We start from the raw sequence: 15138 nt of genomic DNA on the forward strand, positions 1-15138 counted from the left end.
TTTCCCAAGGTGTGCCCACTGTGTGCTATCTGCAGAGTATCAGCCTGCATGGTCAAAGATCACGATTTGATGCTGAGCTGGGCTTTGAGGTCAGCTAGGTGACTCTGTAACCATCCCATCCAGTACCACTCCAGCTTTGCTGATGTCCAAACCAGTGCTCATCACCCATCACCATCTTGACCATTCTGGAAGCTTCTCTAAATGAACAAGAAACATGTAATCCAGGTGGAAGAGAAGGAGGAGCCACAGTTCCAGAGCTGAGTTCTCTTCCTGTTTCCAGAGTTTGCATGAGTTACCAAAAGCCAGTGGAAGGCATCTGCGCTCTTTCTAATGATACAGAAACCCAGCTAGGCACTGCCATTTCTGTGGTGACCTACTGTGGTCATATGTGGAGTATTGCAGAAAGAGCTCGGGGCTTGGTCCATCTATTCCCAAACCAGTGCAGACTCAGTAGAAGTAAGCAGGAGATTAGAACTAGAGTATTCTGGGTTTGCCGGGGCGGGGGGGTGGGGGGTGGGGGGGGGTGGGAGGGGGTGGGGGAGGGACAGGGTAAGTTCTAGAATTTTCTAAGATCCTGGTTCAGCGCCCAGCCTGTCCAAGATGTAGCCTGCAGAGAAGGCTGGGTGATGAAGGAGGCCATCTGGCTGTCAGGCTAGTATAGACATGGGGTGGCCTTGGGCCTGTCTGCTGGTCAGCTTGGAGGAAAGGGAGGGGAAGGAGGGGGAAGAGGAGAAGGAGGAGGGGAAATCCAAAGAGCCATTGGCCAGTGAGGGCCATGTGTGTGAAAAGGGGTTTGGGGGATGCATTTGTCTGTCACAAAGTCAGGGCTCAGGCACACACCCCTTGCCATGATGTCTGGGCTCCCTTTGGATCTTGGTCTGTGTCGAGCAAATCCAAGGGGAGCAGCCAGCCAGCCTTGCTCCTTCCGTGGATGTATTTTAAGCTCTCAGAACAGTGGTATTCTGTGCCCTTGTGGACTTACCGTCTGCGTGGGAGCCTGGGCTCCTCTGTGCTTCCCCACATGGCAAGGTCACTCCAGGCTGGTGGTTTGTGCAATCCTGAAGTTTGACTGTGGGACAAAAGTCACAAGTCCTCTGGTAGCTTGCAGGATACCTGCTCTGAAAAGTCCCTAGCTGGTGGAGGCTGGCGCCCTCCTGTCCAATCCTCAGCTGTCAGCTCAGCGTGGGGGGGACACACACCCAGGACTGTCTGTCATCTGGCCAGGCTGTGGCCACAGCTGTGGTACTGGAGGGCTCCTGGAGCAGGGACCTGCACAGGGCAGCACGAAGCCTCAGCTCAGGCCTCCTGGCAGGAGCCTGTGAGTCTCTGTGCTCACTTGCATAACACTTCCTGTGTGTGTTTCCTCAGTCTCAGCAACGGTCGGTCGGTTGGGTCAGCAAGTGACCTTTAAAACCACCGAGAAGCTGCCACTTCTGGAGGCCGGGCTGTCTGTCACAGAGCCACCCCTTCCTGCCACCCTTCTTCCTGCTAGGGCAGCTGCACACTAGAGGGCCGATGAAAGAAAAAACAAAACAAAAAAGACCTAAAGTTTTAGGCCAAATGTGGTGATCCGAACCTGAAATCCCAGCATCAGGGGACAGGGAAGAGGAGGAGGCATTCAAAGCCAGCCTAGTCTTTAAAAAAGCAATATGTGTGTGTGTGTGTGTGTGTGTGTGTGTGTGTACGAGTGGAAGTGCGTTGTATGTATATGCGAGTGTGCATGGGTGAGGGTGTGTTGTGTGTATGTGAGTGTACGTGGGTGAGGGTGTGTTGTCTGTGTATGAATGTGCATGGGTGAGGGTGTGTAGTGTGTGTGTGAGTATGCATGGGTGAGGGTATGTTGTGTGTGTGTGAGTGTGCATGGGTGAGGGTGTGTTGTGTGTGTGAGTGTGCATGGGTGAAGGTGTATTGTGTGTATGTATGAATGTGCATGGGCGAGGGTGCGTTGTATGTATATGTGAGTGTGCATGGGTGAAGGTTGTTGTGTGTGAGTGTGCATGGGTGACAGTGTGTTGTATGTATATGTGAGTGTGCATGTGTGAGGGTGTGTTGTGTGAGTGTGCATGGGTGAAGGTGTGTTGTGTGTGTGAGTGTACATGAGTGAGGGTGTGTATGTGTGTATGCATGGGTGAAGGTGTGTTGTGTGTGTGTGAGTGTGCATGGGTGCAGGTGTGTTGTGCGTGTGACAACTATCCATTCATCCAGTGACAGGTACCTAGGCTGGCTGCATCTGTAGCTAAGCTACCATGAACTGTGCTTTTGTGTGATGGTACATGTGAGGGTCAGAGGTCAACCTCAGGTGTCATGTCACACCTTACACCTCAAGAACTGCTTACCTTGTTTTTTGTCTTTGTTTTAGGTTTTGTTGTTGTTGTTGTATTTATTTGCTTTTGTGTTTTAACATAGGGTCTTTCTATGTAGCTTTGGCTGGCTTGGAGCTTGCTATATGGACCAGACAGGTCTAACACTCACAGAGATCTGCCTGCAGATGTTTCTCAAATGCTGGGGTTACAGGCGTAAACCAGTATGCCCGGGTGCTTTCCTTGTACTTAGACATAAGTGCTCCCACTGGATCCTGGGTGTCCCCGATTCTCCTAAACAGGCTCACCGAGGGAGCTACAGGGCCCCACCCACCTCCTTGTCCAAAGCGCTGGAATTGCAGGCATATAGACTAATATGTGCTTTTTTACTTTTTATTGGCAGAGGCAGGCAGATTTCTGAGTTTGAGGCCAGCCTGGTCTATAGAGTGAGTTCCAGGACAGCCAGGACTATACAGAGAAACCCTGTCTCAGAAACAAACAAACAACAAAAAAACCCAAAACATTTATTTTTACTTATGAGTGTCTGTCATGCATCTGCCATGGTGTCCACAGAAGCCAGAATAAGGCCTTGGATCCGCCGGCTGGAGTTATAGGCAGTGGTGAGGCCCCTGGCATGGGTGCTGGGAACTGAACTCAGGTCCTTTGGAAGAGCAGCAAGCTCTCCTAACCTCAGAGCTATTTCTTCAGGCCCCGTGCTCAGTTTTGATTTGATGTGGGTGCTGGGGATCAATCTGGGTCTTCATGCTTAGGAGGAAAATGTTTACCGTCCAAAGCATCGGCCTAGGCCATGTGTATTTTATTTTTATTCGCTTATTTTGAATCTTTTAAAATTACACATTCATTTATTGCATGTGTGTATATGTCATGGTACACTTGAGAAGGGCAGGGGGCAACCTGTAGGGATCAGTTCTCAGCTTCTACTATGTGGGCCCCAGGACCAGGAATTGAACTCATGTCCTCAGGCTTGCCTGCAAAGCCTTTTGACCCGCTGAGCTGTATCAAGCACCCCATTCGCTTACTTTTGAATTTCACTTTCCCCTATTTGAAAATTCATTTTATTATTGCTCACTTTAAAATTTTATATATGTTCAAGTCTTATTTTTATCTATTTTAAAAAATTATTTGGACAATTTGATGCCGACTAGACAATTTCAACTTCTACGACTTTTGTGCTATTATTTAAGAGTTTACTCTGCATCGTTTTAGAATTTTATTTTATTCTAGTGCATTTATTTGAACATTATCTCACTTCTTTTAAACTGTATCTTATATTTCACCCCAGTGGTCTATGCCTCAGGATCTCCATTTTCTGGTTTCGTGTCACTCATCCAGGGACAAGAAGGCTTTGCAGCACCCGTCTCACATGCCTCGCTCTGGTATTTTCTACTTCCCTTTGGAGCTGGAGGACCCATCTTCCTATGCTCTCTCTGGATGGAGAAGATTCCAGTGACAAGAAGATAGTGTGGTGACAAAGCATGGCAGAGCAGCTGTGATTACCCAAGGGACCCCTGGGGATTGGCCCTGATGAGTTTCCTCACAGAAGGAGGGTCTGGGACGGGAAGTGAGACTCTCACCGTGTTCTCTCTCTCTCTCTCTCTCTCTCTCTCTCTCTCTCTCTCTCTCTCTCTCTCTCTCTCTCTCTCTCTCTCCCACTCCCTTTCATCTGCTTGTAATCTGCACTAACTGCACATGGTCTCTAGTTGTAGAGAGGAAAGGCAAGGACGATGTGACTCTATCCGTACAGCGACAGGGAAATGGTCACCCATGCACAGGGGAGACTGTCCAATGACTGTGGGTATTTCAGTGAGGTCCTGTAAGAGACCTCTCACCCATGCTCTTGTGAGTCCAATACATGAAATGTCACCAAGCCAGGCTCCTGTGGAATTATCATGTTGCCTGTGATTGATGCCCTATCTGTGGGGAGCAGAGGTTGGTTCACCTCTCCCCAGGAAAAAATTAATGCAGCCACTGGACACAGACTGGAGGATGGGGAATGTCAGTGGTCCCGGATCACTGATACCTGACTCACCTTGCTCAGGTCCTGGAGAGCACACCAGTACAGCACATATCCTGTGGTGTCTTTCAGCCACTCCTAGATGACAAGGGAAGACATCTCCACGTATTTAGTGCGGATGCTCGGTGTCTCTGAGAAACCATGAGCTGTGCTGGGATGCAGGTGCAGAAGGCTAGGCACACATTGGCACAGAGAGCGAGTCCTAGGATTCCAGCCCTCCCACCCAGGCCCACTAGGGATGATAGGGCCAGACAAGCACCTTTTGGTTTCAGTCCTTCCGGTTTCAGCCGGTCTTCCCTGGCCTGATGAACAAGTTTCCACCTAACACCTGGAGAACAATTGCCCCAAGTCACGATCAATCCTGAGTGCTTTCAGCAACCCTTCCCGCCTTCCCCTCCTTCCTTCTATCGCCCATCTAAGTACTCCGGATACAAAGCAAAACTAGAAACCCCTAATGTCCTTGATGTCCTCTGAAGCCTACCTGTTAGTAGGGGACATGGACATTAAAGAAGGGGATGGCTCAAGGAGAAACCATGTTAGTGAAGAGGAGAGTGTGAAAAACTAGGAGAGCTGATGTTTTGGCTGGGGGGGGGGGATCTCTTAAAGGCCCCCGGAAGGGGAACTATTGGGGGAGAGCATCCAGTCTGGAGGCAGGAGCAGTGCCCTGTGGAAAACAGACCCAGATGGACTGAAAAGGATGGACAAGGAAGACTTCCAGGAGATCAGACCCTGGTGGGGGAAGCTCTGGCCTTTTCTTTGAGGGACATAGGAACCATTTCAGAATCTGGTGCAGGGAAGGAGGAGTGGGGTGGGGTGGAGAGGATGGGGGAGGATGGGGGCCTTGCAGTCTGGAGCAAAGGAGTATGATCTTTGCAGAGCCATCTGGCTGCGGTCCGCTCTGTACCGGACAGACAAGCTTGAGGGTGAGTACATCAGCCAGGGTTCCCAGCCGCAGGTGCCTGAGAGAGACTTATAGGTGGCCTGGAACTGGCTGTGGCTAGAAGTCCCAGGGCAGCCCATCTACAGGATGGAGTGTCAGAAGATGGCAACACATACCCACAGACCAATGCACAAGGTTATGGGTAGTGTCACTCTCAAACTGTGGCATGAAGTATGAGAATTTGGGAGACTGTGCTAAAAATTTTAGGATCCAATGTCACAGAGCCTGGAATCTACTGTACGAGGCAGCAGATTCAGACTCTGACTAGCTGTAAGGGAGAGGCCAGCTCTCCTCTCTCCTGGTGGAGCCAGCCCCAGCAGAGAGAGGGTGTATGCTCCCAGTCCACCCACATGTGCACCCTGACCTCTGGCTATCCACTTAAGTTGACACCTGAAGTGAGTCCCTCAGCAGACAGTGGGTCATACTGACCCCAGTTCTAAGGTCATGGTGTGTCTAGCTTGCAGAAGGTCTTAGAGTATGTTTTACCCTCTGAATGAGCAAATGCTTCCCCCAGCAGCCAGTTCTGGCTCTCAAGGGTGTCTGTCACAAGTCTTCCCATTGCTAAAAGGACCTCCAGCAGTAAGTATTGCTAAGAGCCAGGTCTCTGGCTTTTTTTTTTTTTTTTTTTTTTTTTTTTTTTTTAGCTACCTGTTTGGTGTCACTGTGGATATGACATACCTCCAAACTGGCATTCCTTTTGGCCTTGGGACAGGCTACATAGTTCTCTGTCACTCAGAGAGAGACCTGCAGAGTGCTTCACAAGGCATCACTTGGACCTGCACTGAGCCTGGATGGGAGGCACAGGTACAGTGTAGAGTGTCTGGGTAGGCTGTGAGGAGGTGGGGGGGGGGGGGTGGTCAGTTTGTTTCTGGGTGTAATAGGATGGCAGCTGTCATTGAAGGATGGAACCCAAGCCCAAAAGTTCAAGGAAAGAAAAGGTAAAGATAAATGCAGCACTTGAAGATTTTATGTCAAGGCCTGAAGATGACCTTGATGGGTTTTCACCTTTAGTGAGGGCGAACACACTGAGTTACAAGAGGAGAAGCAGAGAGAGGCAGTTGTGCAGAGCCCAAAGGTCATCAGAGACACACTGTTAGACACAGATCGCCGGGCATCAGAGGGAGGGAATAGTCCTCTTTTTGATCCAGGATGGGGAGGCTGAAAAAGCACCCCAATAGTGCTGGTGAGAGGGGCGTTGGGCTGTGATGGTGCCCTCTGCCCACAGCTGATCTGAATCCTGGGTCTGAGCAATCTCCAGGTGGGGGCCTCTCTGAATAACAGGCTGCCTTGCTGTCAGCCGCCTGGTGGAGTGCATGCTCACTCAGGTGGCTGCTAGCCTCTTTTCTCAGAGGCTGCTGTGGAGGGAGGGAGGCTGCGGAAGTGCTTGGTGTGCCCAGGACCACTTTCCCAGCTTCTTTACAGAGCTCGGTCCCACGCTGAGACACCGTCCATTTGTGCTGTTTACCCTTGTGGTGGACTCTGCCACAGGCATCCTGACACACACACTTTCACCTCCTTCTTAGTAGCAATGACCTATATTTTTAGCATGCCTTTCTGGAACAAGGGCCTCTTTTCCCAGACTCTCGGAACTAGGTGTGTCCACGGGGTAAAACCATGGCCTAAATGGACTAAAATTGGAAGTATCATGGCCAGCTTCTGGGAAGTAGTATTAAAGGAAAGGGATTCTGCTACCTTCATGCTGCAGGCTGAACTATGTGTGTGTGTGATGGCTGGAGCTCGGCAGCCAGTATGCACCATGAGGCAGAAGCTCTATGTTAATGGGGTATAATGGTTGAAATAAGGATGGTTCCCACAGGCTCATAAATGTGGATGATTAGTCACCAGAATGACACTGCTTGAGAAGGATAAGGAGGTGTGGCCTTGTTGGAGGAAGTGTGCCAATGTGGATGGGTTTTGGAGTTTCAAAAACCCATACCAGGCTTGTTCTCTCTCTCTCTCTCTCTCTCTCTCTCTCTCTCTCTCTCTCTCTCTCTCTCTCTCTCTCTCGCCCTCTCTCGCCCTCTCTCTCTCCCTCCCCGACCCTCAGCAGATCAGGATGTAGCTCTCAGCTATTTCTTCAGTGTCATATGTACCACTGTGATCTCCACCTAATGATAATGAACTAAACCTCTGAAACTCTAAGCCAGCCCTCGGTTAAATGTTATTTTTATAAAGGTTGCCTTGGCCATGGTGTCTCTTCATGGCAATGGAACAGTGACTAAGACACGGGGTCTAATCACTGTGAAAATCATGAAACACTATTTTTCATCTATATGAGATACAGATTTGTATTTTTTTGGCAAACTATACTAATTTTGGCTTTTGAAGTGTACAGATGAGCTTTTTTCTAAGTATTATCTAATGGATAGCAAACACACACACACACACACACACACACACACACACACGCATGCATGAATGCATTTGCATGCATGCAAACGCACCACCCTTTCATGTCTACATAAATATGTGCCCTCATATTAACATATAATATACACACAGACACAGAAATATAAATAAGTGTTAAAAATATCACTATTGCCTGGAGTGATGGCTTAGCAGTCAAGAGTATATACTGCTCTCGTAGAGGACCAGTGCCCAGCACCTAGGTGGGACATAACTGCATGTGACTCTGTCTCCAGGGGATCTGATGCCCTCTTCCGGCCTCATTGGACTCAAGTGCTCAGTGCAAAAATCCTAACTCAGATATACACATTATTAAATATAAAAAGCTTTTAAAACTAATTACTAAGAAGAACAGCATTGAAATAAAGAGTTAGAGTGGAGTCAGGTTGCCTGACGTTGACTTGGTTCCACTGTTAGCTGGCTGTGCATCTTTGGACATCTTTCCTAACCTCTCTCTGTCAGTTTTGAGACTGATATGTCAGGAATGGTAGAGGGAACAATGGTGTACCTTTGACTGTTTTTGTGCCCCACCCCCAAGAATTGCTTGGTTAGGGTGATTATTGCATTGACGAAACACCATGACCATAAGTAAATTGGGGAGGAGAGGGTTTATATTCGGCTTACATATCTAGAATCGCAGTCTGTTGAGGAGAACAACAGCAGGAATACAAATCAAGCAGGAACCTGGAGGCAGGAACTGATGCAGAGGCCATGGAGGGTTGCTGCTTACTGACTTGCTCCTTATGCCTCACTCTGCTTATTTTCTAGTAAAAACCATGACCACCAGCCCAGGGTGGCACCACCCACAAAAAACAGGCTGGTCCCTCCTGCATCAATCAATCACCAATTAAGAAAACACCCTACAGGCTTGCCATGTCTTTATCTTATGGAGGTAGTATTTTAGCTGAGTCTCCCTCTTGTTAGATGATTTTAGCTTGTGTCAAGTTGACGTAAAACAATACAGAGATTAAATGAAAGAATATCACTATTTAAAGACAGAATATGGGGCAAGGATCAAACAAAGTGCGTTGGCACATGTGTAAGAAGATACCATGGTGAAACTCACCAGTTCGTATGCTTAGCAAAAAATAAATAAATAAACAAAAACAACAACAACAAAAAATATGTTGTGTCGTGTCCAGCACATAGTGAACATGTGCTACAGGCCAGCTGTTATCACGGCTTTAACCCATTGTCTGTTACCGTAACAAGATGCCTGAGACTGAGCATCTTAGAAAGAGATATGGGACACATGATCGACCTGATCACGGAAAAGGCTTCCTCTGGGTCACAGGTTCAGAGTTTTCAGCTTACGGTTGTTTGGCCCCACTGCCATGGGCCTGTGGTGGGCATGTGTGTGTCTCTGGACCCGTTTTCATGGTAGTGGGAGAACAAAGAAAGAGGGATGGAATGAGCCCGGGGACATGCCTCAGTGGTGAGCCTAGCATCCCCAAGGTTCTGGTTCCAACATGCATGTCCTCTCGCAAATGCTGTGTGGATAATTCCACCAGGCATGTGGGATGCTGAGACTTGTTCCTGTTCATTTTCATTGCTGTTATGGGATACCTTGACTAAAAGGAACTTAGGTGACTAAGGGATTTATTTCAGTTTTCAAGTCCAGGTTAAATTCTATCATTGTGGGGAAATCAAGGCAGGAACTCCAAACACCTAATCATAGCACTTCCACAGTCAAGACAGAAAAATGAATTCATGAATGTTCGTTTATTTGCTTGCTTGTGCTCGGTTTGATTTCTCCACTCTTATACAGCCAAGGAGCCTCTGCCTAGGGAATGGTGCCACCCATAGAGGGATGGGTCTTCCTAAATCAATTGATTTAATTAAGATGGTCTCTTCTAGGCATGCACATAAACCAATCCAGTGTAGACATTGAGTTGTAGACATTGTCCATTGAGACTCTTTTGCCAAGTTTCTCTAAGTTGTACCAAGTTGGCAACTAAACCTAACAATCAAAAGGCAGAAGAATTGTGCGTTCCAGGTTGGCTGGGTTAGATTGCATGACTCTGTCGCAACAAAACAAAAAGTAATTGGAATAGGGGGAAGGGGATGTTCTAGAGCATAGTCCTCTTTGAGGACACACTACCTAAGGCCCCCTACTTCCTTTCTTTAGCCCCTCTTCCAAGAGGCCCCATCACTTTCCAGTAGCACCATAGGCTGGGAACCTATGTCTTCCACATAGGGCCTTTGGGGGGACATTTAAGATCCAAATGATGGCAGGAGATATATTTCCTTGCAGGTGAAGGCTGGAAGTCCAGGGCTGGAGCTTGTGCTCTGCAGAGGCCCCCAAGACAGTGACATCTTGATGGGAGAGCTCACAGGAGGCCAGAGAGCTTCAGGTATGCTCTTTTATGGTATCATTCTTGTGAGAACTAAGTAGGGTCCTTGAGGAATATCATCTGTCCTTCCTGAGAGCATCAGACTCTAGTCACTGCATTACATCTTAAAGGTATCACTGCATGTTACCATGGGCACACTCACAACCGAGCTTGCCTCAGTGTACCCGCACGGCCTCAGCACAGACTACTGGAACGCCGTGCTGTCGTAGCCCCTTATTTCCTCACTTCTTGGTAACTGCTGTTAACATCTCAGGAGACAGAAACATACGGACAGTTAATGCGCCATGTGTGCAGATGTGCCAGGCTTCCCTTAAGACATGGCGTGGCACCGTGTGGAGGAGGACCCATCACTGGAATTTCCCACGTGTCCTGAAAGGAACCCTGCCACTCATTAGCTCTTAGGATGTACAGAGGACATGCTGTTGATCACTAAGCTCAGAGAAAGCACACCTCATCCCTGCCTGGAGTGTCTGAGTCTCTTCGTGAACTTCAGCCAGGTGCGGTAGGGATGCCAGGAGCTCAGGACAAAATATGTGATGTGTAGTAACAGTCTATGTCAAAGCCTACCAACCAACCACGTCAAAGAGCAAAATAAAACCTTAAGCTTTAATTTGGATTGTTAATAAGACTAAAGAAGTCATAAGGGAGGGAGCATGCCCCATGCTGCCGCTGCTGGCGATTGAGCTCAGGCAGGTGTGTTTCCCCATCAAAGGCATGTGGACATGCCCCTTCGTATGCCCGGTTCTTTGAGCTGTGGGTGTCACAGGGTGAGTAAGAGTTTGCAAGGAATGAAAGGTGGGGTGGCTCTTCTGGGAACTCATCCCTGGGGGTGTCTGTATCAGTGATGGTAGGGATGCATATCCAGTTGCTCATGGTAGCTTCATTTGTAGACAAGTGATGTAGTTGTGGAAACATTCTAAGGGTCCATATTAGGAAACCGGATGAGCTGTGGACATCCTGTGGTAGAATGCTATATGACAGGGAAATGGGGCAAGGCTACTTTCTGTGCACCCATGAAGAAAGCTGTTCAGAAGGTATATTGTTAAGCCAAAAGTCAAAAGCCTGTATATGCATGCGTGTGTGTATATGTGTGTGTGTGTGTGTGTGTGTGAGTCTGTGTGTATGTATGTATGTGTGTGTGCATGTGTGTGTGTGTGAGTCTGTGTGTATGTGTGTGTGCATGTGTGTATGAGCCTGTGCGTGTGTATGTAGGAAAGGGAGGGGAGATACAGTGCATACCTGTGCATCAGTTACTTTTTTTGTTGAATAGAACCAAATTCCAGGCAAAGCAACTTGAAAGAGGAAGGGTTTTCTTGTATCATGATTTCAGGAGAAATATAGGTCCATCAGAGCAGGGAAGACACAGCAGGACAGTTCCACTGTCACAGGGATAGGTCATCATTCGTCCATGTTACAGACCAGGATGCAGAGAGACCATGCTGGAATAACTTTCAAAGGCCCCACCCATCCTTGGTGACCAACTTCTGCCACCAGGCCCCACTACCTCAGGGCTGCACAGCCTATAAAACAGCAGGGCCAGCTAGGGGCCAAATGTCCAGAGCCTGAACCTGAGGGGACACTGTAAACAGGAAAAACCTATACTTGCAGGAAGGCCGGAACAATTATCAAGGAAGGAGGAAAAGCCATCCTTCCTCAGCAGGAAGTAGGCTAGAGAGCAGGAAGGAAGCGGAGGAGATCAGCGAAGGCACACAAAGCTCGGTCAGTCCACAGTACCTGGGGCAGGTTAGGTATACAATGTCCTCCAAAGGCCTAGATAAATATTTCGTCCCCAGGTTATGTCACTGTTGGTCCAGTGGTGGAGCCTGAAGACGTTAAGAGGTGGGGGTCTCATGGGAGAAAGTTAGCTCTTTGGGGGAGAGCCCTTCAGTGGTTTGTTAGGACCCTGCCCACCCCCTCTTTCCTGGACACCCTGACGTGAACAAGTCTTCTTTGCCACACAGCCTCACCAGGGTGTACCACACTGCCACAGACCCAGACTGTGAACTGAAACCAGGAACCAAAGTAAGCCTTTCCTCCTTGTATACTGACTAGTGCAGGTGCCTGTGGATGCACCCACCTATATCAGCATCCGGATGGCTTCCTCAACTGCTTGTCTACCTTGGTTTTGGGGACAGGGTCTTTCATTGACCTGCCATTTCAGCCTCTGGATCTACCTGTCTCTGTCCCTTAGTGCTGGGATGGTGCCACCGTGCCTTGCTTCCTATGTGAGGGCTAGAGAGCCAAACCCAGGTCCTCATACTTGCGCCGCAGGCTCTTTACCCACTAAGCCATCTCTCCAGTCTGCTTGTGAATTTTTTGAGACAGGGTATCATTATGCGATGCCAGGTTGGTTTTGAACTACCTCAGACTCTTGAGGGCAGGCATTACACACACGCACCACTCCTGGCTCATCTTGGTGTTTTCTACTGCTTAGTATCTACTGGAAAACAAATTTCTTGAAAGTAGGGACTTGGCACTGAACCAAATTGCTTGAAAGTAGGGACCTGTGCCTTTGGCATGAACTGTCCACAGACCCGATGCCAGACGGTCTGAACCGTTTGAGAGTACTCCACTTGCATCTGTGGAGCCGTCTTCAAATGGCGGGGCCCTTGTGCCTTCTGTGACCTCGTCCTGTTCCGCGGCAGCCATTCCACATTCCCCCTTTCTCCAGTCTTCTGTCTCAGGAATCCTTCCATTTCTCTTTAAGAAAACGAAGCCAGGAACTGGAAAGAGGGCTCATCAGTTCAGAGCACGGGCTGTTCTTGGCATGCAAGTGTTGTCTCTTCTCTGAACATGCCTGTTCCTATGCCCGATTCTAGATTCAGTTTCCAGCACCCACCTGGTGACTCACAACTGTCTATAACTCCAGTTTGGGGGAATCTGAGCCACTCTAGCTTTTGTGGGCACCACTACGCTTACATAAGGACAAAAAATACTCATAATGCATAAAATAAAAAATAAATCTTTAAAAGGAAAAGAAAGAAAGCCGTTATTGGCTATGGATGTGGGTCAGAGGCAGAGCACCTGCCGACCGTGTCATCCTTGTTAGACTCCATCTTCAGTGTTGCTTAAATGAATATAAGAAGTAAATAAATAAAGAGTCTGACTCGGCACAAAAATTACATATTAAAATAAAACCAGCCAGGCGGTGGTGGCACACGCCTGTAATCCCAGCACTCTGGGAGGCAGAGGCAGAGGCAGGCAGATTTCTGAGTTCAAAGCCAGCCTGGTTTACAGAGGGAGTTCCAGGACAGCCAGGGCTATACAGAGAAGCCCTATCTGGGGGGAAAAACACAAAAACAAAAAACAAACAAACAAACAAACAAACCCCAAAACCCTCCCACAAATCCAAAAAACCACCCCCCCCCAAAAAAAAAACAAATAAAACCATGAGGCCCAGGATACAATTATGACTCATCAGTAGAGGCCTGTGTTCACACGCGCACAGGACCAAGCACAAGCCTGTACCTATCCACCCACACAGCAGGCTCTGTGAGCACACACACACAAAAGCTGTCCTCCTGCCTCCTAAACGGGGCGCCATGTGACTGCTCTCCCTAGAACAGCGCCATTCTAGACCGCTGTCAGCTTGCGTGTTTCCTGAAGACATTAAAAAAAGAAAATCCCTCCTGGGGAACTGGAGAGATGGCCCAGTGGTTAAGAGCACTGACTGCTCTTCCGAAGGTCCTGAGTTCAAATCCCAGCAACCACGTGGTGGCTCACAACTATCTGAAATGAGATCTGACGCCCTCTTCTGAAGACAACGACAGTGTACTCATATATATATATATATATATATATATATATATATATATATATATATATAATAAATCTTGAAAATAAATAAAAACAAAACAAAAATCCCTCCTCCTCACGTATAACTGGACATCTGTAATCTTTTTATGTCATAACTGTAAACAGCTGTAAGAATGGATAGCTTGTCACACGATAAAATGCTGACGCTTTAAAAATGTTATGCTGTTTTAAAATTTGGGCCAAAGGGTGTTCAAAGGATGTACTGACTTGAAAGGCATCACACTTTAAATGTCAGGAGCAAGTCCTGTTGACATTGGGAAGTCGCTCATGTCTCCCTTTCTTTTCTTGGATTCCCATTTCCCCAACGGTCTTCATCCTGATGGAATGTGTATGTTCATTTTTAACAACCTCAGGAATCTTCCATTCATCTTTATTTGCTGTTGTAAGTTATCCAATATGTTTTTTTTAATGTGGGTAGGAGGAACAGAGGGGCCAAAGACACCATAAGCACTTGATCCACAGCGTCAACTGGTGGGGATGAATGGAGGTGGTCAGGCACCAGGGAGCCTGTCGGGGTCTGACCAAGGTCCTTTGTCTACATGTTATGGCTGAGTAGCCTGGTGTTCTTGGGGGAGTCCTAACAGAGGGAGTCAGGGTGTGTCCAGGTCTTTTGCCTCCTTTTGGGACCCTTTTCTTCCTACTGGGTTGCCTTGTCTAGCCTTGATGTGATGGTATATGCCTGGTCTTTTAGATTTTGTTGTTGCTTTTGTCTGTTTGTTTTGTTTTTCAAGACAGGGTATCTCTAGGTCACCCTGGAAGTCTGGGAATTCACTCTGTAGACCAGGCTGGCCTCTGCCTCCCTAATGCTGGGATTAAAGGTGTGCGCCCCAGCCATTGCCAGCTTGGTCTCACTGCACTCGCTATGCCATGCCTGGCTGATGTCTCTGGGAGGCCTACTCTTTTCTGAGGGTATTCAGAGTAGGGCGTAGATGCAGGGGAGAGAGGAAATGGGGGGGGAGACAGAGGGGAAACTGCAATTAAATATGATATATGAGAGAACGATAAATAAGTTTTGTCTCACAAAATAATTTTTATAAACATCCTTCCTCATTTATGCTTAGCATTAACGCCTTGTGGAAGCGGCAACCTCTTTTCTCTTGCCCTGACTCTGTTCATAAGGAACTGTTTGCCCACTTGGCTCCATAACTGAGTAGATAAATAGTTCCAGCCCAGATATTCCCTCATCAGTAAATCAGCAAGTGCACAAACAAGGAACTTCCCCAAGCAGAGTGAAATGACAGAGCCTTCATGCGTACCCCAAAGATGCTGCTCCTTGTTCCAACCTTG

The sequence above is a fragment of the Apodemus sylvaticus genome, chromosome 14 (genome assembly GCF_947179515.1).
Source record: "Apodemus sylvaticus chromosome 14, mApoSyl1.1, whole genome shotgun sequence".
Taxonomy (NCBI): Eukaryota; Metazoa; Chordata; class Mammalia; order Rodentia; family Muridae; genus Apodemus; species Apodemus sylvaticus.